Genomic DNA, 22369 nt, shown 5'->3' with positions numbered 1-22369 from the left:
CAGCTAGCTGACCTCTTCCTGCAGTTGGAACACCTGGGGCTTGGACTGGGTTAAAAATTCACTGCCATTGGAAGATCTGCCAGGAACAAAGAGAGCTGGAGTTCAGTCCTGTTTCTCTTCCAGAGTCATCCCTGGCCGCTTCCTGCTTGGAAAAGGAACACACTTGTTCTCTTGTGGGAGGGTGAAGGCCATCTTGGTTCTTGCCTCACACTGAGGAATTGCCATGTGGACAGGGACAGTGAGCCAAGCAAGATTTATTGAAGTGAGAAACCTCCTGCCCAAGCAAGTCAGGATGGGGGCTCCAAGAGGCATTGCCTGGGACGCTTGTGGGTGCTGGCTCTTTTTTATGCACAAAAGTGGCTACCTAAATTTAACCAATCAGAGGGCTGGGATAACAACCAGAGGCAGGGATAAAAACGCATCAGAGTGTTGCTGTGGATTCGTTTTGAGAGGAGGAGCATGGTGGGGGCAAGAGGCGTGGAGTCACCACATAGACCCTGGGAGTTGGGTGAAAGCGGGCCAGAGGTGAGCAGCCTGCAGACTCGTTTATTTCAGTTGGTACAGCAGCTTATATAGCCGAGGCAGCCAATCCAGTCAAGGGGCGGTTTATGCCCTAACCAATCACAGCCTATTGCCAGGCAGCCTCCATTGCCAGGTGGTTTCTGAAGCCATTCCTGAATAACTGACGCTTGTCAGCGACCACGTTGGCATGGCCTTCACATTCTACCATATCAGAGGGCTGGAATTGGTAATCCTGTCTATCCTGCTCTCATGATAAAACTAAGTGTTGCTGAAGGCAGCCTCTGGGAAAAAGCAAACACTGTGTCCACTCTTAAAAGCACTCTGTCCCTTTTCTCATTCCGGCAGGGACCTGACCTAACTGCCCATTAGCTCGTCTAAGTCCTCACAGATCCACTGGGGTTGCCTGCAAGAAGCCCATCGCCCAGGGGAAAGAAGCACTCTCAGGAGAGCCGCTTCACACCCATTTTCTTCGGCATCAACAAGGTTTGCCGAGATTTTCTTGCCAGACCACATTGTTTCTCACAGCCTGAGAGTTTCACATTCAGTTCTTTATCCTGTGTGGACAACTGGGAGGAAGCACATCCCTGAGGGCTGCTGTGGTTGGTGTGGGCCGGGCCGTGCTCTCTTGGCTCTCAGTGGCTCTGTGTTGCTGGTGGGGAGCCAAGGCCAAGCGGCCAGCAGCCGTGGAGGTACAGGAGGTGCTGCCCAGGGAGCCCCTCATCTGCCGTTCGGGAGCCCTCCTGACACTGACCTCAGCTGCTGGGGGCAAAGAAAATGGATTCCGTGGTTTGCAAAGTAGCCATAGGGGATTGGAATTCTCACTCCTACGTGGCCTATTCTTCCTTCCTAGATTTATCCTGTTTATACCTTCTTAATTGCAAGCATTCTGGAAAAGTCAGATAGCAAAATAATCGGGCTGTGAGAAAGGCATGGTTTACAAACTTTCCTCTGTGACTGTCATTTCCTTCCCTCCTTCCCTTCTTCCCTCCTTCGTCCTTCAAGCTTCAGCCCATCTCTGTTGGGTGTCAGCAGAGAGCCCTGATCCCACAAGTGCAGGTTCCATTTGGAGCCTGGAACTCTCTGAAGGGGTCTGTCTGTTCCCAGAGGGAGGCCCATCGCCCAGAGTCAGCTTCCACTGTTGTAGCTTTTGTTAGGGAATTGGATGTGACCTCATAAGAATACAGAAGTTCCTACCATTGGCAGTTCTGCCTTCCACAGTGTCAGTTACCCAAGGTCAACCACAGTCTGAAAATGCTAAATGGAAAGTTCTAGAAATAAGTTTTTAAATTCCATGCTGTTCTGAAGAGCGTGATGAAATCTCACTGTTCTTCATGTGACCTGGGACGCGAGTCATCTCTCTGTTCAGTGTGTCTGCAGTATCCACGCCACCAGCCCATGAGCCACTCAGTTATCATGTTGTCCTGGGGCCACAGTGCTCGTGTCAAGATCACTCTTACTTTACTTAGAACAGTCCCAAGGTGCAAGAGTCATGATGCAAAGCAGTCACCAGGGCATACAATATGGAAGGACTGATTAAGTTGGGTACCCGGGGCCAGCACCGCAGGACATACAGGAAAACACATGTCGTAGACAGGGCTTGGTGCTGTCAAGGCTTCAGGCATCAAGGCTTCAGTGGGACCAAGGGTCAGGCCGTAGTGGCTTCCTCCCATAGAAACCTTGCCACATCATCCCTCATGTTGTGTATTTGGAAGCTTTAATTTAAAAATCAGACTGCAAAGGATGGTTATCTCCTGTGATTAAGCATAATTTTCCCCCTGCAGTTTTTGTGAGTCTATTACAAATGGCCTGATTTTGCTTTAAACAAAGGGATTTTTATACTGTTATTATGCTGACCTTGTATGAACACAAATTAAAGATCCCCTCACCCCTACCGAGAATAATTTCTTTTTTTAAAAAAGATTTATTTATTTATTTGCAAGTCAGAGTTACACAGAGAGAGGAGAGGCAGAAAGAGAGAGAGAGAGAGAGAGAGAGAGAGAGATCTTTCATCCGCTGGTTTACTCCCCAGATGGCCACAATGGCCGGAGCTGCGCCGATCCGAAGCCAGGAGCCAGGAGCTTCTTCCTGGTCTCCCATGTGGTGCAGGGGCCCAAGAACTTGCTCCATCTTCCACTGCTTTCCCAGGCCACAGCAGAGAGCTGGTTCGGAAGTAGAGCAGCCGGGTCTCAAACCGGCGCCCATATGGGATGCCGGCACTTCAGGCCAGGGCATTAACCAACTGCACCACAGTGCCAGCCCCGAGAATAATTGCTTTAAAAACTCCATCATGGAAGAATAACATGCTGTTTGCAGTTTTATGGTGAGAGACAATAATTCAGCAGCCGAGGCAAGTTTTTGCCTTGTCTTAGCAAGTAGTCATTTAGGAAACTGTTGGGTGTGGGTATACACCCAGAACCGCCTCACTTCAGCAAGGTTCTAACAATTACGCAAGCTCAGAGGACTTCCTTTACACAGTAAATAAATATTTCCAGTTGACACTGGGAATGTAAACACCATTCCAATTAGTGAACCTGCTAATAGCTCTTTCTTTTCTATGATTTCAGCTACGTTCAGCTAAGAGAGTAAAATTTCTTCCTTTGCCTCTCGGCTCACTCATCTGCAGTGAAAGCCCTTTCAGTCAATTCACAGAAAGCTTTATTTTTTTATTTTAAAAACAGCTCTTCATTGTTCTTATTTATTTATTTATTTGTTTATTGAATATTTATTTGAAAGACAGTTACAGAGAGGTGAGAGACAGAGAGAGAGAAAGAGAGAGATCAATCTTCCATCCGCTGGTTCACTCCCTAAGTAGACACAATGGCCCGAGCTGGGCCAATCTGAAACCAGGAGGCAGGAGCTTCTTCTGGGTCTCTTTCATGGGTGCAGGGGCCCAAGGACTTGAGCCATCTTGTACTGCTTTCCCAGGCCATAGCAGAGGGCTAGATCAGAAGTGGAGCAGCTGGGTTTTGAACTGACGCCCATATGGGATGCCAGCACTGTAGGATGGGGCTTTAACCTGCTACACTGCAGCACTGGCCCCCACAGAAAGCTTTAAAATATTGACTGCCATGGGTCGGTTTCCCTGCTCTGCCTTCTGGGGTGCCAGTGGCAATAAGATAGGAGTGGCCAAAGCCCTGAGCTTCTGTGGGAGGGAGCAGCTCTGGGTTCCACACTTTGTACTCACCATGTGGCTGTTGGCAGAGGTCCCCAAAGAGATGGAGGGTGCAGCTCGTCATGCAAGACCCTGCTTCCCTGCACCAAAAGCTCAAAGAGTGGTTGCCAATTTTATGTCTCATCTGGGAGGGCATTTTTGTGGGGTTAACACAGAACAGTGAACTCGGAGGAAAGCAGCCTTCCCTACCGTGGTTGGCCCTGTCCAGTCTGATTAGAAAGTCTGACCTTCCTGAGCAAGGAGGGTGCCCCAATAGGGGTCTTCAGACTTCATCCGCAGTCTTGGCTCACCTGGCTCTCCTGCCCCCTGCCCCACACTGCAGCTCCACAGTCACATGGGCAGTCTTTCTATACAAACACATCCTGTTCTGTTTCTCTCGAGAACTCTAGTACAGCGTGTTCCACTGATCCTGACTCATTTATGCAAAGTCAACATAAAGAGGATCTCACACTTCCACTATCCTATAGGATCAGCTCTTAAAAAAAAAAAAAAAGATTTATTTATTTGAAAGGCAGAGTTACAGAGAAGCAGAGGCAGAGAGAGAGAGAGAGAGATCCTCCATGCACTGGTTTACTCCCCAGATGACGGCAACAGCCTGAGCTGCCCAGAGCTGCACTGATACGAAGCCAGGAGCCAGGAGCCTCTTCTGGGTCTCCCACGCGGGTGCAGGGGCCAAGGACTCGGGCCGTCTTCTACTGCTTAGCCTGGGAAAGCAACTCGGAAGTGGAGCATATGCAGTGCTGGCCCTGCAGAAGGCGGCTTTAACTGCTGTGCCACAGCGCCAGCCCCTAGGCTCAGCTCTCGTAATCTTCTTTGAACCTGGGTGTACTGGAAACACTCCCCTCCAGCCTGCCCCTGCAGCTCCTTTTTGGTGTGCTGGCTGCCATCTAGTGTCACATGCAGGAAGTGCAGCGTCCTAGCCTCCTGGCTGCAGCTTCCATCACCACTCTCGCAGCTGATGTAATCCCCTAAGCACGTATTAGCAGACCTTCGTATTTGTGTGCATCATGTGCTGTTTTACTCATTCATCACAAATTTAGTGAGAGCTTGCTTGTGCAGAACACATACAGCAGACACAAGGCTCGCCCAGCCGATGATCTCGCCCCTTCCCAGGGCTCACAGTGCAACGGGAGACAAGGAATAAAGCAGGTGTTTGTAGCAAATGAGATCAGGACCAGGAGGGAACTGTGGCAAGGAACTCAGGGGCTGGGGAGCTGAGCCCGGGGCACTGGAGGTGGGGCACCATTTATGCCCCAGATCCTGAGCAGGTGCTGCACGTAGAGGGGCTGTTGCTCCTTCCCTTCCTTCCTGCAGCATTTGGCCTGCCAGGTGCATCTTCCTCTCCTTCCTGTGTTGGGATTGGCCCCCTCAGACGTAGGGGTGGTGCTGGCCTCCAGGCCACAGCACCAGGAATGACGTTCTTGCATTTGCCAGATTGTGGCAGTGGCTGTTTAAAGATCAGGGCTGGGCACTTGTGAGCTCCTGTGACATCCATCAGGGCACTGTCAGGGCTGCAGAAGGCTGACCTGCTGGGAAGGGGTGGGAACTTCCCAGGGAAGATCAGGGTATGGATGTGTGAGGGGGCTGGCCCCCTGCTGCTCAGGGGCTGACCCCCTCACCCTTCATTCCAGGTAGAATTGAAGCTGGCCCGAGAATTGGGGTGTTGGTGTCACTTTACTAGAGGAGGCCCTGAAATCACAGCTACTTATTGAGCACGTACAGTGTGCTGGGCTCTGGGTGCTTTATCCTGAGGCTTTGGTAGGGGGTGTTCCTCCTGTTTCGAGGAACTGGCCACTGAGTCGTGGGCTGAGATGGTGAGGGGCAGAAGTGAGTGTGCAGCTGACTGTGTCTGCCTGGCCCCAAGCTCTCTCCCAACACCTCTACGCTACTATAGGAAGATCTCTGCTGATGGACATTCAGGCATCCCTGGGCTGCCCTCTGCCCCCAGCACATGGTTCCCGAGGATGAGGAAGGCACAGGACTTCCCTCCTTGGCCATGGCTCCCTTCCTTGGAGGTCTGTACTCTGCCCCAGGTGCAGGCCAGTGTGGCCAGTGTCCCTCAGAGACTGGCCCTAATGAGGGAGCTGGACCACATCATCTATGTCTTCTTTCCTCTTCAAAATTTTTAAAATTTCTTTTTTTTGACAGGCACAGTGGACAGTGAGAGAGAGAGAGAGAGAGAGAGAGACAGAGAGAGACAGAGACAGAGTGAAAGGTCTTCCTTTTGCCGTTGGTTCACCCTCCAATGGCTGCTGCGGCCAGCGCGCTGCGGCCGGTGCACCGCGCTGATCCGAAGCCAGGAGCCAGGTGCTTCTCCTGGTCTCCCATGGGGTGCAGAGCCCAAGCACTTGGGCCATCCTCCACTGCACTCCCAGGCCATAGCAGAGAGCTGGCCTGGAAGAGGGGCAACCAGGACAGAATCCGGCACCCCGACTGGAACTAGAACCTGGTGTGCCGGCGCCGCAGGCGGAGGATTAGCCTTTTGAGCTGCGGCGCTGGCCTAAAATTTATTTTCATTTTATTTGAAAGTCAAGTTGGGGAGTCGGCGCTGTGGTGCAGTGGGTTAACGCCCTGGCCTAAAGTGCTGGCATCCCATATGGGTGCAGGTTCTAGACCTGGCTGCTCCTCTTCCAATCCAGCTCTCTGCTATGGCCTGGGAAAGCAGTAGAAGGTGGCCCAAGTCCTTGGGCCCCTGCACCTGTGTGGGAGATTAGGAAGAAGCTCCTGGCTCCTGGCTTTGGATTGGCGCAGCTCCAGCCATTGCGGCCATCTGGGGAGTAAATCAGTGGATGGAAGACCTCTCTCTCTGTCTCTACTTCTCTCTATAACTCTGTCTTTCAAATAAATAAAATAAATCTTTAAAAAAAGAAAGTCAAGTTGGGCGGGAGAGAGTCTATGCTGTTCACTGAGGCTTCTACTGTGAAGAAGGTACTGTCGGGGCCAGTGTTGTGGCATAGAGGTAAAGCCACTGCCTGCGACACTGGCATCCCTTGTGGGCACTGGTTTGTATACCAGCCACTTCACTTCTGATTTAGCTGCCTGCTAATGGTCTGGGAAAAGAAACAGGACATGGCTCAAGTGCTTGGGCTGCTGTACCCATATGGGAGACTCAGATGAAGCTCCTGGCTCCTGACTTCAGTCTGGCCCAGCCCTGATCATTGTGGCTATCTGGGGAGTGAACTAGTGGGTGGAAGTTCTATCTCTCTCTCTCTGTGTAACTCTTTCAAGTAAATAAATAAATATTTAAAAAATGAGGAAGAGAAGGAGGCGAGGGAGGGGGATGAAGAAGGGAAAGGAGAAAAGGAGACACTTTGGAGTCCTCCCAGGCAGCTGAGGACCAACGCCAGCCTGACAGTCTGAGCTACTGGAGGGAGGCCGTTTGCCTTTTGTGAACCTGTTATTGTGGGAACCTCTTCCCCACCTTATCTTATGATAAGAGGAATTCTTAGTGGTTGCATTGAGAGGTAGATCCAGAGGCCTAGGGACTATGTGGGATAGACACAAATCCAGCCACTGCTCAGCCTTCATGGTCCAGCCATGGAGAAGCAGACCATTCAGGGTCATTTATCCAGGGCAGGCAGCTAAAGTAAGTTCTGTGTGTATACCCAGCTAAGATGTCCAACCATCCCTCCTTTTAACCCCATTTCCGGGCCCTGTAGATTGGAGTGGTTCAGGTGCTGCCATTGCTGTGCCTAGACGGGGACCCACGAGTGTCCCAAGAGTTGGGAGGCTGTGGTCTTTAGTCTCGAGGCTATGCTCCTGAGGAGGGTTTGCCTTGCTGTGACCCCTTCTCTGCAGCAGGCTAAGGCCATCCAGGTCCTACCCAAATGCTTCCGCTTAGGAAGGTCAACCTGGGACTGCTGGCTTCTGGAACATGGGGAGCCAGTACAGATGCTCTTGGGCTATTCTTCCCTGCTTAGCTGAACATTAGCATTGCCTCACCTCTCCCAGGCCACCACCCATACACATCTTTTTAGGGCTCTGCACCAGCAGCCTGATTTCTTAGGGATGAAGAAGAACAGAGTAGGTGCTGTACAAGGAAGTGTGTGGGTGATGCTTGCAAGTCACCGACCATTCAGGAATCGCAGACAGATGCCTGGTGACATAGGTGCTACCTCCACTTCCCTTTCTTCTGGGGCTGTTTACCCTTGGACAGGAGGCAGGATCACCCAGGAATGTGCCAGCTTGTCCTATCCTATCATTCTCTCACAATGATCATGGTCTCAGTGGTCTGGAGGCTGGGGAAGGTTGTTTACAAGGCTGTCTTCCTTCCTTCCTTCCTTCCTTCCTTCCTTCCTTCCTTCCTTCCTTCCTTCCTTCCTTCCTTCCTTCCTTCCTTCCTTCCTCCCTCCCTCCCTCCCTCCCTCCCTCCCTCCCTTCCTTCTTCTTCTTCTTTTTTTTTTTTTTAGTGGCAGATGACCAAATCAAGATGCCTTTTCATTGAGGGGCTGGAGAGTTGGGGTGGTGGTTAAAAAAAAAACTTTCTGGGGCCAGCGCTGTGGCCTGTTAATGCCCTGGCCTGAAGCGCCGGCATCCCATATGGGCACTGGTTCCAGTCCTGGCTGCTCCACTTCCCATCCAGCTCTTTTCTATGGCCTGGGAAAGTAGTAGAAGATGGCTCAGGTGCTTGGGCCCCTGCACCCATGTGGGAGACCCAGAAGAAGCTCCTGGCTCCTGGCTTCGGATCGGTGCAGCTCTGGCCATTGTAGCCATCTGGGGAGTGAACCAGTGGATGGAAGACCTCTCTCTTTCTCTTCCTCTCCTCTCTTTGTGTAACTCTTTCAAATACATAAATAAATCTTTTAAAAAATTTTAAAAAATTCTGAAGTTTCAACCTTAGAAAATATGTAAATTGTCTTTAAAACACATTACAAACAACTTGAAAACCTTTATATTAATCAATAAGCTCTCATGGAGGCCCTTGGGGGCAAATCCTCTTTGTTTGAGGGGTGTAAGTGTGAGAAGCCAAGTGAGACAGGCAGGCAGCATAAGGGTCCCTGCACCTGATCTCTGTGGAAATTCCTTTTGTGGGGATGAGGTTGCAACAGTCAGGTTCCCATTCTTGTAGTGTTTTTGTAACATATCACAGATGGAGAGGGCCCTGTGGGTCCATCTCCTATGCCCCCCTTCTTGCTAGTACCACAGTCAGCAAGGTGGGCACCTCTGCCTGCTTGGGCTGGGTAGACCTGGCCTGTTTGGGAGGTGGCCAGTGGGGATGGAGAAGTGAGGTTCTCATCCCAACACGAGTGACTCTGGCCGCCAGTTCTGGGCTGGGGTGGAGATGAATTGGGTCTGGGTGGACCAGAGTCCATGGAAACAGCAGATTAAGGAAGGAGTCTGTCTGGGGCCAGAGTTTGGGGTAGTGGCTAAGAAGCAGCTTAGGATGCCCTCATCCTGTGTTGGAGTGTTTGGATTTGACTCTGGGCTTCAGCTCCTGACTCCAGCTTCCTGCTAATGTACACCATGGAGATAGCAGGTGATGGCTCAAGTAAGTGGTCCCTGCCACCCACATAGAAGACCTAGATTGAGTTCCTAGCTCCTGGCTTCAGTCTGGCCCAGACCCAGCTATTGTGGGAATTTGGAGAGTGAACCAGTGGATGGGAACTCTGTCTTTGTGCCCCTGGAATTCGAAAAAGAAAGAAAGGGGTCCAAAGAGAAGCGTGAGCACAGAACATCGGATGATGAGGGGCAGCCAGACAAGATCTTTACTCAGCACCCAAATGTCTGGCACTGGGGACACCCTGCTGAGAAGACGGACCCATTTCTTTTCCTGCTGGGGTTCACAGGTCAATAAATCTGGGACGCCGTCCCACAGGGCATGGGGTACAAAGTGAAGCTTTGGCAAGAGAGCAGAACTGAGCGGTAAGGTGGCGGGAGTGAGCTGACCCCAGAGCTTGCGGTCCCCAGTCCTGGCCAGGGCCACCTGCGGCAGCCCTCCTGGATGGCGATTCCCACAGGCAGCTGAGGTTACAGAACCAGCACTGACTCACCATGAAGACCGTGGTGCTGGGAAACGTCATATTTTCCTTTCTCAGCCTCAATATCCTTCTCTACAAAATGGTACTTTTAGATTTGCAGGTTCTTTAGGACGATCAGAGGACGGGTTTGCAAACACTCTGGGAGTTGGAACGTGCTATGGAAACATCAGGGCTTACTTCCTGCTCAGCAGGTTAAACCTCAGGATTCCCATTCCTGAGAACCCTAGAATCTTGGTGTCCAAGGGGGACGTCACCACTACCCAGCCCTGGCCTGTCAGTTCTCATGTGAGACCACTGAGGTCAGGAAGGTGGGTGAGACAGGCTGGGGAAGAGGGCAGAGTTGAGCCTGGCTTCCTGCCTGGACATGCAGGGTGCATCATCACCCAGGTGAGGATGGGCTCAGAGAGGCCACCACCACTGTGTCCCTTCCCTGCTGGAGGGGCCCGTGGGGCCCATGGGAGTCCAGTGACAGATCTGACCTTCCGTGTGGGAGCTGGCTGGTTCCTCAGGGCCTCTTGCTGTTGTGTGTGGCTTCAGAGACCTCGCCTGGGTCTAGCTGGGCTGGGGTGGGCTGGGACACCAGCACACCCTGCTCAGTGACATCGTCCGACAAATCAGAGGGTAGCTCCGCCATCAAAGCCACGCCTCATTAATCTGCTCATTTTTGCCACCTCACTTTCTTGTGACAGCTCAAGATGTTTTCTGGCTTCTGAGTACCCCTGTATGAAAAGACTTTCCAGTCCACAGACGCGCTAACCAGCGGTCCCTCTGGTGCCCCTCTGCCTGGCTGTTTCCCAGCTCAGCTTCTGTCTCTTCCCTTCTCCCACAAGTCTTTCTGCATCATTCATTTTTGACATTTAAGCATTTCCAAGCTTGTTCTGAAATGCCACAACCATTGCCATTGTTATTTGCTGGGCTGTGGAATGCTGAGAATCCCAGGACTTTGCGCCTTTGCAGGGGCTGGCCTCTAAGCAGGGTTGGGGACTGTGGAATTCAGTGGCTCCCATCTCTCTGTGGGCCCCAGAGGCCAGTGGCTTCCCAGTCTTCCTGCACTCTCGCTGTGCCAGGCACTAGTTTCGTTCTTCCCAGAGTAGCAGAGAATCACTCCCAGCCCTCACTCAGGAAAATCGCCCCTCTTGGCTGCATGGCATAGTTTCTCACCTCTGCTTGGTTCTTGTGTGCTGCATGACTTCCTGTTTTCTCCAGGAGAGATGACAGAGAAAGCAAGATGGATATGTTTGGGTGTTCAGCCATGAAGGCTGTCTTCGTACAGTTGTTTTTCTGGCTGAAGTGCTAGGGCCATTTTCATAAGATTTTGTGTCCAGTTTGCTTTGACCATTGGTGATATTTTTTGCACGCACATGGGTGGTCTTGCTGTGATCTGTTGGGTGGCCAAAATGCATGTGGGTGTAGGCCACAACAGGGTAGACATAGGTAACCAAGTTTTATTTTGCCTTGTGAAGACATAAGACAAAACAAAATGACATCCATGATCACTTTCATTTCCTAAAACAAAGCATATTTTACAGCCAAAAAGGTATTAGGATGGGAATAAAATTGGTGAAAAGCAGTGTGTGGCAGGCAAAGCCACTGTCATACTGCAGACCAACAGGAATACCACCCACCCAGCCTCAGTGAGGAGCAAGCCTTCCTTTTTCTTTTCATTTTATTTATTTGAAAGGCAGAGGAGGGAGGTTGAAAGGGAGAGATACCTTTCACCTGTTGGTTCACTCCCCAGTTATCTACAACAGCTGGGACTGGGGCAGGCCAAAACCAGGAGCCAGGAACTCAACCTGGGTGTTTCATGTGTCCGGCAAGGGACCCAACTATTGAGGCATCATAGCTGCCTCCCAGAGTGTGTATTAGCAGGAATCTGGAATCAAGAGCAGAGCTGGGACCGAACCCAGGTTCTCCAACATGGGAGATAGGCATTCCAAGCTGCACCTTACTCGCTGCATCAAACACCTGCCCTTCGAGTGGCATTTCTGAACTGCTGGTCTATGACAGTGTGTGAGTCTCCTTGAGGTCTGAAATGCAGATTCTTATTCATTAGGTCTAGACTGGACCTGAGATTCTGCCTTGGAACATGCACCAGGCAAGGCCAACACTGCTGCTCTTTGTTCCATGCTTTGAGTAGCAAAAATTTTCTATATTATGTCAAATATAGTCGTGTGGGTGCAGTCATGTCTGTGAAGAAAAAGTCAGGCAAAGTTCTTATTTTGTCTCACCACATTTCAAATAGTTCTCTCCTATTTCTCAAACATGGCTATAGCTGATGAAGACCACCACTGTGCTATACTGCCAGAGTTTCAATGCAAGAATGCACAAAAAACCTGTATAACCTTTTGTACCTGTAAGAATAATGGCCACTGGACAGCTCCCAACCTCTCCCATCTGCTGTAGAACACAGTGCCCAAGGCAGAGTACCATGGGAACGAGAGAGTCAGGCTGGTGCCTTGGGCAGCTCCACTGGGCAATGCAAGGTGGCTGCCCCCAGGGGCCATTCAGGCTCTGGCAAAGCTGGCTTCCGCCCATTTTGACTCTGTGTCAGTTTCCAGGGAGGGAGAATCAGAGGTGCTCCCCCGGGGCTGGTGTCTAGCACTTGTAAAATCTACAGCAGTCCAGGACTGGGGCCAGGAGTCCTGAAAGTGGTGTGAATGCCTCCGGGCTGCCTGTGTGGTAGACGTGGACCACCCTGAGAGCCACGGCAAGGCAGATCCCTGCAGAAGTTACCAGGATACTGTGGAACCTTGTGTTCATATAAAATCTTACCAAAAAGCGAAACGTAGAAGGCGGGTAAAGTAGGAGCTGTTCTGGTAAAGGGGTGGGGGCCAAAGTCCCGCCTAATCTGCACCCATTCCCTGGGCCTCAGGAATGTGATTTTTATTTATTTTAATAAAGAATTAAGCCGGCGCCATGGCTCAATAGGCTAATCCTCCGCTTGCGGCGCCACCACCCCGGGTTCTAGTCCCGGTCGGGGCGCTGGATTCTGTCCTGGTTGCCCCTCTTCCAGGCCAGCTCTCTGCTGTGGCCTGGGAGTGCAGTGGAGGATGGCCCAAGTGCTTGGGCCCTGCACCCGCATGGGAGACCAGGAGAAGCACCTGGCTCCTGGCTTCGGATCGGCTCAGCGCTGGCCATGGCGGCCATTTGTGGGATGAACCAACAGAAAAGGAAGTCCTTTCTCTCTGTCTCTCTCTCTCTCACTGTCTAACTCTGCCTGTCCAAAAAATAATTTAAAAACCAGTTTAATTTTTTAAAAAAAATTACTTTTTTTTTTGAAAGGCAGAGCTACAGAGAGAGAGAGAGGGAGGGACAGAGAGAGGATTTCCATCCACTGGTTCACCCCCCAAATAGCTGCAACAGCCAGGCTGAAGCCAGGAGCCAGGAGCTTCTTCTGTGTCTCCCACACGGGTGCAGGGGCCCAAGCACTTGGACCATCCTCTGCTGCTTTCCTAGGCCATAGCAGAGAGCTGGATTGGAAGCGGAGCAGAGAGAATCAAACCAGTGCTCATATGGGATGCTGGCATTGCAGGCAACAACTTAACCCACTACACCACAGGACTGGCCTCCCACCTTTATATTAAAAAAAAATTTTTGTTTATTTGAAAGGCAGAGTGACAGAGAGTAATCTTCCATCCACTTGTTCAATCCCCAAAAGGCGACAACATCCAGGGTCTGTCTAGGCCAAATCCAGGAGCCAGGAAGTCCATCCAGGTCTCCCACATGGGTGATAGGAATCCAAGCACTTGGGTCATCTTCCACTGCTGTCTGGGAGCATTAGCAGGGAGCAGCTGGGACTTGAACTGTCACTCCAGTATGAGATGCCAGCTTTGCAAATGGCAGCTTAACCTGCAGTGCTCCAAAGCTGGCCTCCACTTTCATATTTTTTTTTTTTTATTTTTGACAGGCAGAGTGGACAGTGAGAGAGAGAGACAGAGAGAGAAAGGTCTTCCCTTGCCGTTGGTTCACCCTCCAATGGCCGCCGCTGCAGCCGGCGCACCGCGCTGATCCGATGGCAGGAGCCAGGATCCAGGTGCTTTTTCCTGGTCTCCCATGGGGTGCAGGGCCCAAGCACCTGGGCCATCCTCCACTGCACTCCCTGGCCACAGCAGAGAGCTGGCCTGGAAGAGGGGCAACCGGGACAGAATCCGGCACCCCGACCGGGACTAGAACCCGGTGTGCCGGCGCTGCAAGGTGGAGGATTAGCCTATTGAGCCACGGCGCCGGCTTCACTTTCATATTTTTAAGATGATTTGATTTGCAGAATTAAAAAAAAAAAAGGCACACAGGCATAGGTAGTAAGTGGAATGCCAGAAAACAACTTGTGTCCCTGGATGGCTGGGAATTTGCTCATGGATCACCTGGTGTGCAGGCCACATCTGGTCTTGCCCCACATCCGTTTGTCCTCAGCTCTCCTTCCAACATGGACCAGGGTCTGAGCTTGCTGTGGTCACCGACCGTGCCTCAGATCGGAAACATGCTCCACTGTGTCTCGTGGGCAGGTGACTTCCGTCTAACGCAGGCTCAGGGGACATCCCAGCAGGGCAGGATGACGCCATAAAACGTCCTGAAGGAAGACAGTACTTGGCTCACTGTAGCTCTTAGGTTATCCCACATTATATTTGCACGTACACCCCGGAGAGATCTGCCCACCTCCTTGCAGACAGTTCCAGGGAAAGATGTGCTGGGCCCTGGAGGGTGCTCAAGGCGGCCCCTGTCCCTGTCTCACAGCTCAGCTGGGCCATCGGCTGCTCTGCACCTTTTCCCTGAGCCACTTGATGGCACTATGAGAACTGGAGAAAAGAGGCTGCTTCCCCAGAAACCGTCTCCTCAGTCCTGATTGTCTCCAAACTCCCATTTCCACCCGCCTCCTCCCAAACACAGCAGAATCACTTCTTAGCCTGGTCCCCCCCACCCCCCACCTGCCCCTCCGTCGGATCCACGGTTGGGTGCAGTTTCAGGAGCACCCCTTCCTCCCCGCCGCCGCCCTGTTTCCTGCCCTCATGCGCTTGTCCTTCCATCTGGTTTTTTTTTTTTTTGGGGGGGGGTTATATTCTGGGTGTTTTGGGGGCCTCCATCATTCCGGCAGATAATCTGCAGGAGGAGGAAAGGCCATGAAAACCTGATAAGACTTTGGGCCTCTGAAAGAGAAAGAAGTGCCTGGAATCCTTCTGGCCACGTGACTTGTTTTCCAGAAGAAAGAAGAAAACAGCAGTGGGGAGAGAGCTGAGAGGAGGCAGTGGGAGAAGGTGCAGGGGAGGAATGGCAGGAATGTGCAGAGAGGCAGGAAGCAGGGTCTCTGGCCCAGGAATCTTGGCATTAAGTTGCAGGGCTGAGAGGCAGTCTGTTCTTGGCTTCCCAGCTGCCACTGTGTCAAAATCCCCCTCGCCCGGGTCAAGGGTGGGTGGTGGCTTGGTCAGGAGGGACCCTTGCGGTAATCTACTTACTTGGGCCTCTGGGTTCCCCGTTCTTGAGGCCACTTCCTCTTCCCCGAGAGACAAGTGGGGAGCAGGCTCAGGAGACGCAAGCTAGGGAAGAGGACAGGCCCAGCTGCCCCCAGACCTCAGCTCCCAAAGCACCACCCACCGCCCCCACCAGCTGCCCCTGGACTCCAGAGAGAGGAAGGAGAAAATGCCGCTGCTTGGGAGGAATTTGCTGAAAGAAAAGCATTTCCCCAAACAATGACCAGGAAATATTGTCTTGACTGATACTCCTGACGTGTGCTGACCTCCTGGCAGAGTTATTCCAAGGCTTCTGGTGAGCCGGAGGGGCTTACCCTGCCTACGCCGTCCGAGGCCTCTTGCTTGAGAGGTGTTAGGGGCTCTCTGCATAGACCTCGGTTTGGCCAACCCTGACCTTGAGCAGGGGCCCAGGCCGGCCTGCACAGCTTGCTTGCAGGTGGGAGGCCATTCTCTGCTGACTCAGGCCCAGACTGGGGCAGGTGCATGCCTTCAACCCCATGAGTAATACCTGGCTTTTCATCTTCAAAGGGCCTTCCCAAGATTAGCCAATTAGTCACCCCCAGGGGAGCTACAAAGCAGGTTATTATTGTCTTCATTAATCCCAGTAGTGGGGGAGGGGGTAAAGGGAGTCCCCACCCCAGGCCAGTGAGAAAACCTGCAGCAAGGGAGTGAGGATTTGGGTGCAGGAGCTGAGGACAGCTGCTGAGGAGTCCCTGAGTTGTTGGAGGTGGGCAGTGATGAACCCACAGCCTTAAAGAGAGACGCCACTGGAGAGGGCACCTTGCTGAACCCAGGGCCAGTGGATGGAAAGGCAGGTTGTCAGGAACCCACCCGTGGGGGCTTTTGGAAAAGCCGCTGGGCATGCTCACGCCACCCTGCCCCTCTGAGCCATCCAGTTTTTGTCAAATGAATCTTGGAACACTTTCCTTTCTGTGTCTGTGTGAGGATTTTGAACATGGTAACAACACATGACTCAAGCACCTTGCAAATCAGAAGTGTGATAATGAAAACTTAGAACATTCATCCAGGTCTCTTTGAGCCACCGGCTTGTTCCTGTTCAGATGCAGGTTGCAGACAGCGAGTTTTGAAGGTAAGTCTGCATCCTGGTGACACAGTGAGAACTGAAGCACCTTCTGGAAGCCAGACAGCAGAGCAAGCCTTTCAGTCAACCCTGTCTGCAGCTGCTTTTTATAAACTTGGCATAAATATGTGCTTGGGAACGCCAGGACAGTGTATCTGGAAAATATTTTCTACCATTTGAAAACACACACACACACACACACACACGTACACACACATACAGAAAGAAAAAAAAAAAGAACCCAACAGAAATTGTGCATAATACAGAGTGGCTTCATTTGTGGTTTTTTTCCATTACTTCCTCAGTTCATTTTTCTGCTGCCAATTTTAGAAGGCCATAAGTCATAGTTGTTGTTAAACGTTGTCAGTTAAAATGTAGCTCTAAGAACAAAGTCATATGATAGGCTGAAGTCACAGAGCCTCTGGGGAGGATTCTAAGGCACCGCGTTTGTGTGCTCTGTGCCGTCTGCGAAGTCCAGGCTCGGGTGTCTCCCGGTGTTTCTTGGTATGTGTTACAAGGCAGTCCTGACTGTCACTGGGCCCTGGGCTTGTCATTTTTGCCGCAGCTCCCAAGGGCCACCTACCAGAGGGCAGGAGAGGTGCTGAGTCAAACTGTCAATCCGCATTTTCTCTGTGTGACCCAGGAACGGAATGTGGCCTCATTAAGGGCGATTTGCTAAGAGTTCCATACTTTTATTGCTCCTAGAAATGACTGGGCCCACTTTCTCATTTACACTGACTGTGCAGAATAAGAAATGAAGAGGCCAAAAGGGAGTAAACGGGCTGTGTTTGAGGCTGGAGTGGCTCCGCTTCCTCACTGACCGTGCTGGGTAGAACTGAAAAGCCAGGGATGACAACCGCGCGGCCGGAGCTTCTGTGCCTCGGGGCGTCCAGCAGGCCGCCCTGTTTGATTTGCCTGCTAGACTGGGAGGCTTTGGAGGTCAGGGTCTTGTGTTTCTCCCAAGCTGTTCTAGAGCTGAGGGCAGGCCAAAACCCAACCAGCCAGTGGGCACCGAGAAACGCTTGTGCTTACAACCAGCATGAAAGGCAAAACCCCAGCAGCCCCCTGAGAGCAAGGTCAGCCCTCAGCCTGGTGAGGAGGTGGGGCGGGGGGTATCTCCAGACACTTTCCTGGGCCCTCCTTCGGCCTGCTCTTCACTTCGCCATCCCCTCAAGCCGGGAGGAGAACAAGGGAACGCGGGGTGGGAGAAGGTAGCTTGCTCTGCGGCCGGAGCCCCAAACTTTGAGGGGTGGGCAAGGCAAATCCAGAATTCAGGCCATCACTCTGAACACTAGATCCTACTCCAATCCACAGTACAGTCAGGGACTGCGGGCAGGACTGAAAGGGCTGATCCCAAGCTCTGGCCCTGACTTGCCAAGCCACTTGCAGGAGGCAGCAACGCGCTCTCTGTTCTTGGTTCTCCATCTGTGGAGAGGGTGCTTGTGTCCTAGATGCTACATGAGGGGTCTCCCCCCTACACTCACGGTCAGTGCCTCCACAGGACATGCACAGGCCGCTTCACTGTCCTGGAGCCAAGTCCTCCAGGCCGTGGCATTTGCTCTGTCTGCGGGGGTCAGTGGCACTGCTTTCAAAAGGAACCACGTGCGTCTCAGCTGGCGTGCTTCGGGGGGCCATCGCTTCTCTTTTGAGCCTTCTCTCCTCCACAGCAAACATTTCTGCTCCTCCATTCATTCTTTCAACACTGGGCAGCTACCGTGCTTGGGCATTGTGCCTGGTACTGGATACATCTGTGAATAAGTCCCCGTCTTCACAAAGTGTTCCTTCTAGTGGGAGTTGTCCACGTGGTCCACGTGGGCCAGCTCACCCAGCAAGCTGACTGCAGACACCTGAGCGAGCAGACAGCGCCAGGGCTGCCATGGTCTGTGTGAATGGGTGGGTGCCTTGAGGTTTGCTGCTTCACCTCTCCCAGCCCTGCCTGTGAAGTGGGTGCACCACTTGCTTCCTGGGGAGGCCATGAGGAGTGGGTAACAAAGCACGTGTGACCAGGCACTCTGACAAGTGTTGGCTGCCCTCCCAGCTCTTTCCAAGGTCTCTAATTATCAGCCTCCCAGGTCCACTTCCTGCCTTCTCTTCTGGATGATCTCATTGAAAAATTCAACCTTGCCTGGGCAAACAGGGAAACTGATTCCAAATTCCAAAGCGGACCTAGATGTATTTTCTTGGAGCGTGGTCTGGGGTGGCGTGGGAGGGAGCTGCTGCTCTCCGAGGCCTTCCTGTGCTGTCTTGTTGCTAAGCCCAGCTTCTCTGCAGCTGGCCTGTGAAGACCAGATTTGGAGGGTTCGAGCGCCCGTCTTTGCTGCCCGAGGGCTGCCCGCCTCCGACCGCTCTGCCCTCTGTTCACAGCTTCTCCATGCTCTGTCTCTGAGGAAATACTGAAAAGACTCAGGAAGTGAGCTCACTTTTTTTTTTTTTTTAATTTCCTCCCCCTCCTTTTCCAAAACAGTGCAGCCTTCCTGGAAGAAGTCAAACAAAACAAGTGTGACTATTTTAAAAATGATTGGAAAAGTCATTCCGAACAGTGCGACTTTGAACAGCTTGGGCCACTGCCTTTACAGCTTACTCCATGGTGGACATTCAGGGCGGGGGCAGGGCAGCCTGTGTGGTCTGGGTGGTGTAGGAGGAGGCAGCTGATGGCTGACTGGGTCTGCTGATCAGGCTGCCTCAAAGGATCACATGCACCTAACCTGTGCAGATGTCAAAGACACAGATAGGCAGAGCTGTGAGTGTGTGTGTGTGTGTGTGTGTATGTGTGTGTGAGACCATGTCTACCTAAAATCAAACAGCATAGTGCAATAGCCGAATCACTTCCCAGGCACAGATGACTTGTGCTGTGCACGGGGGTGATCATTTCGGGTTTGGTGGTGACCTTGGGTGACTCAAGCTGGTCCCGGTGTTGCGATTAATAACATCATTGTGTGTGCCGAGGCCGAGGTTGGGGGCTGGGGAGGGACACCTTTTCATTTTGGCCATCTGGTCAGAATGCTTTCCCTCCAGTGAGGGACAGACCTTTGCTGGTTTCAGCTGGAATGCTGCCTCCCCATAGAGGTAACAGCCAATGCACAGGCACCCTGTCTGTGTGGGCTGGCCGATCAGGGCCAGACCTCTGCTCCTGGCCTGTCCTATCGATTGCAGTTTGGTATGCAGTTCAGGCACTGACTTGAAGGGACGCTGGGCCAGGAAAGCTACCAGGAGGTGTTGACTCGGGTTGGCTGGCTCAGCGCTCAGGTTTTCCATTGTCAGGCGGCGACGGCGCTGTTACAGGCACCCTCAGGAGGCCTTCCTCTGCTCTCGGAACAATCAAGGGCTTTTTTTCTGACTCATCTGCAGAAGAGTCCCCCCTCTCGGTTTGAAAGTAAATATAATTAGTAACAGGCAGACGCACTGTATATAGCCAGTCCTTCCTATTCGGGAGAGTTATAATTAAACACGCACACAGTCTGTTGTTCACCGTCTGCTCAGTGCCCTGCTAAGTCGCCTTTCTGGAGTGTGGTTTATTTTGAAGCAGTGGCCCTGGTAGGATTCCGCAGGGCCAAAGACCTCTTGGGGCTCAGAGTCCAAAGTCCGGGCTGAAGCTAAGATTTTGCTGCTGCCCATGGTGGCTGTGCCACGTTGGCCCTCGGTTTGCCTGTGTCCCAACCCTTCTCTACCCTCAGTCTTGGGCTGCTCCAGGCAGCCCTGGGATATGTGTGGTCAGCGCCGGGAACAGTGCCTCTGGGGGGCAGAGTGCTGGTTGCCAGGTCTGGTTGTCACGGTAACGAGGGGGCCGCTGCCACTGTGGTTGGCTCTGAGCCCCAGATCTGGTGAAGGGGGCACCTGTGTGCCTGCAGGTTATGCTCTGCCCTCCTCGGGCTGGGAGCCAAGGCCACTTGCCTGGGAGGTTGGCACTGAGGCTGCAGCCTTGCCTCGCATGGCAGGAGCTCAGATAGGTTATCCCCAGGTAACCCTCAGCTGCCCTTCCCGGCGAAAGGGCAGGCTGGGCGTCTGGGGGCCGTGGTCCAGTTCTACGGAAGGCTCATATTCTGCTGAAATCAGTGGGCTGGGCAGCTCCAGGAGTGCATGCACACACCCCGCATGGGCATATTTGGGACGACAGCACGGCCAGAGGGCTTGGTGATGCAGCCTTGGTGACACAGGAGAGGCCGCCGTGCCTGCCTCCCGCCCCTCAGGGGTGCGGCAGTGACCGGATGACTGGTTGGCACAGCCTTCCCTGGCCTGGATCGAAGGCAGCAGGCGTCATCTGAGCCATGGGCACCTTTGCCCAAGTTGCTCAAAGTGTTTTCCGAGCAAACAGTCATTTCCTAACACCCGTGAGAAGTAGGTGGGGTGACAAAGCATTCTTTGTCCCTGTCTTGCAGATGGGGAAATGGAAAAGCTTGTCTGTCCTGGTGGTGAGGCCAAGAAAGGGAGAAGGCACTCTTTGCCAGAGCTCTGGGACGTGGAGGGCTAGGGCCAACCCGTGCCTGTCTCCAGCTCCTGTGGGGAGCAGGGCGGTGCCACAGAGAAGGAGGCCAGAGTGGAAGAGGCCAGGGCCTCTCCCCCAGTGCAGAGAGGCCTCAGCCACCACGGCAGGGACTCGTCATGTGCCCTGCGGTCCGAGGTGTCGAAACTGGCCATTGGTGACCCGGGGAGGTGTCGGTGTACTCTGGCGTGCTCAGTTCGTTTCCAGTTCCTGCCCTCTTGGAGGGAGTGGACACATACTTTCTGAGGACCCTGTCTGGCCCAGGCATTGTTCCAAGCAGTGGGGAGACAGTGGTGAGTGACATGGCCTCGCCCCTGTGGTGCTTGTAGGAGTCAGATAGTCAACACTGAAAATGAGGCTGAATCGTTTCCGACACCGACATGTGCTGTAAGGACAATAAGAATGCACGATGAGACAGAGGTTGGCTAGAGGGGAAGGAGGGAGAAACAGCTTTGAATAGAGGGCCAGAGAAGGAGTCTATACAAGCGAATCCTGAACGGTGAGAAGCAGCCAGAGCTGGGGAGCCAGCACTCCAGGGGGCAGGAACAGCTGCTACAAAGGCCTTGACAGGGGCACGAGAGTGGTCTGGCCCGAAAGTCAGGGAGGAGGACCCTGCTCCTGGGGGGTGAGGAGGGATGGCCTGAGCAGGGCCTGGTTATGTAGGGAGGACCTCGCTGGGCACCAGGCTGTATGTGGTCAGGATTCAGGACGTTTTGGGAAGGTCGCGTTGACCTGCTTTCGTGGATGTGGGGTGTGAAGGTGGGAGGAGTGCAGGGTGGTTTCTAGGTGTTGGTGTGGACTGGAAGGTGGAGTTGTGCACTGAGATGGGGAAGACCTGGGCAATGAAGAGGAGGGCCTTGGCCATGGTGAGTCGGAGAGGCTGCAACAGGGGCTGGGCATCTGCCTTGCATCAACTCTCCCTCTCCCTCTCAGATCACGCAGAAGAAGGGTGCAGGGGGGTCTGCTGCCGTTGGAGTTTAATTCATCTGAGCCTCCCAGGGCCTAACCCCCACATTTTTCAAGGAGGACCAGGCCTCTGCTAACGGAGCTGGAGGAGGCCTCTGTGAATACTGCTGGCAGACTAAACCCGGCTTGTCGTGCTGAACACCCTCTGCCAGCCCCTCTGCCCGCTCCTCTCCAGCCACCCCTGTCCCCCAGGGTGATCTTATTGCCTGTGGGCGGGGAAGGACCCTAGAGCTGCTCCTCTTTGGGTTGATAAGAGTGGAAGGTTAAAAGGTCAGCAGTTCCTTTCTAAACAGAGATGGGCCCTTGTGAGCCACAGGAGTCACTGATTAGAGAAGGTTCCAGTAGGTAGCAGGGTGGGGATTCTTTTTTGTCACTGATTCAGCATTCAACTTTGAGAGGCTCACTAATTCTTCCTCCTTAAACAGGAGGCCAGAAAAGGTCTTGGATCAAAGAAAACGACCCGTGCCTGCCGTGGGGGTCTCACTTGAGGATCCACGTGCAGCCATCAGTACAATGTAGCTTCCACGTGCAGGTCTACACACAGGTGCAGCGAATGAATGTGTTATATCCAGGGGAGTCTCCTGGCATCTCATCATTCAGCTCCATGGTGCCGCGTGGGGTTCATTCTGTGCATTTTTCTTGGGAAGTTTAGCCACTGGCACACTGAAAACCTTGTGTATGAGGGTGTCTGTTCACATCCCCCAAATG

At 52.8% G+C, this 22369-nt stretch overlaps 2 long non-coding RNA genes across 5 annotated transcripts in view; one reads left to right on the top strand and one right to left on the bottom strand.

The window, feature by feature from the left end:
• Nucleotides 1-22369, top strand: part of LOC103350930 (uncharacterized) — a 221876-nt gene that overhangs the window by 3896 nt on the left and 195611 nt on the right. Inside the window, exon 1 of one of the 2 annotated variants that reach the window (XR_016218997.1) lies at nt 16625-16719. The exons of the other annotated variant lie outside the window; for it this stretch is intronic. This is a non-coding gene — a long non-coding RNA (uncharacterized LOC103350930). Of the gene's footprint in view, nt 1-16624; nt 16720-22369 lie in introns of those variants that run through there. 2 annotated transcript variants of the gene reach the window in all.
• LOC149122601 (uncharacterized) lies at nt 10380-15586 on the bottom strand. Of its 3 annotated transcripts, none has more exons than XR_016219003.1 (3): nt 15120-15432; nt 14034-14239; nt 10380-11178 (listed from the first exon to the last, which is right to left on the bottom strand). It is a non-coding gene; the product is annotated as an uncharacterized LOC149122601 (long non-coding RNA). The 3 variants fall into 3 exon arrangements; XR_016219005.1 differs by lacking the exon at nt 15120-15432 and adding an exon at nt 15449-15586 and having other exon boundaries at nt 11019-11178; XR_016219004.1 differs by lacking the exon at nt 10380-11178 and having other exon boundaries at nt 13259-14239; nt 15120-15440.

Source organism: Oryctolagus cuniculus, chromosome 13 (assembly GCF_051225735.1).
Source record: "Oryctolagus cuniculus isolate XC-2025 breed Fujian yellow rabbit chromosome 13, ASM5122573v1, whole genome shotgun sequence".
NCBI lineage: Eukaryota > Metazoa > Chordata > Mammalia > Lagomorpha > Leporidae > Oryctolagus > Oryctolagus cuniculus.
Note: the sequence above shows the minus strand (reverse complement) of the source record. Positions and strands in the feature narration are given on the sequence as shown.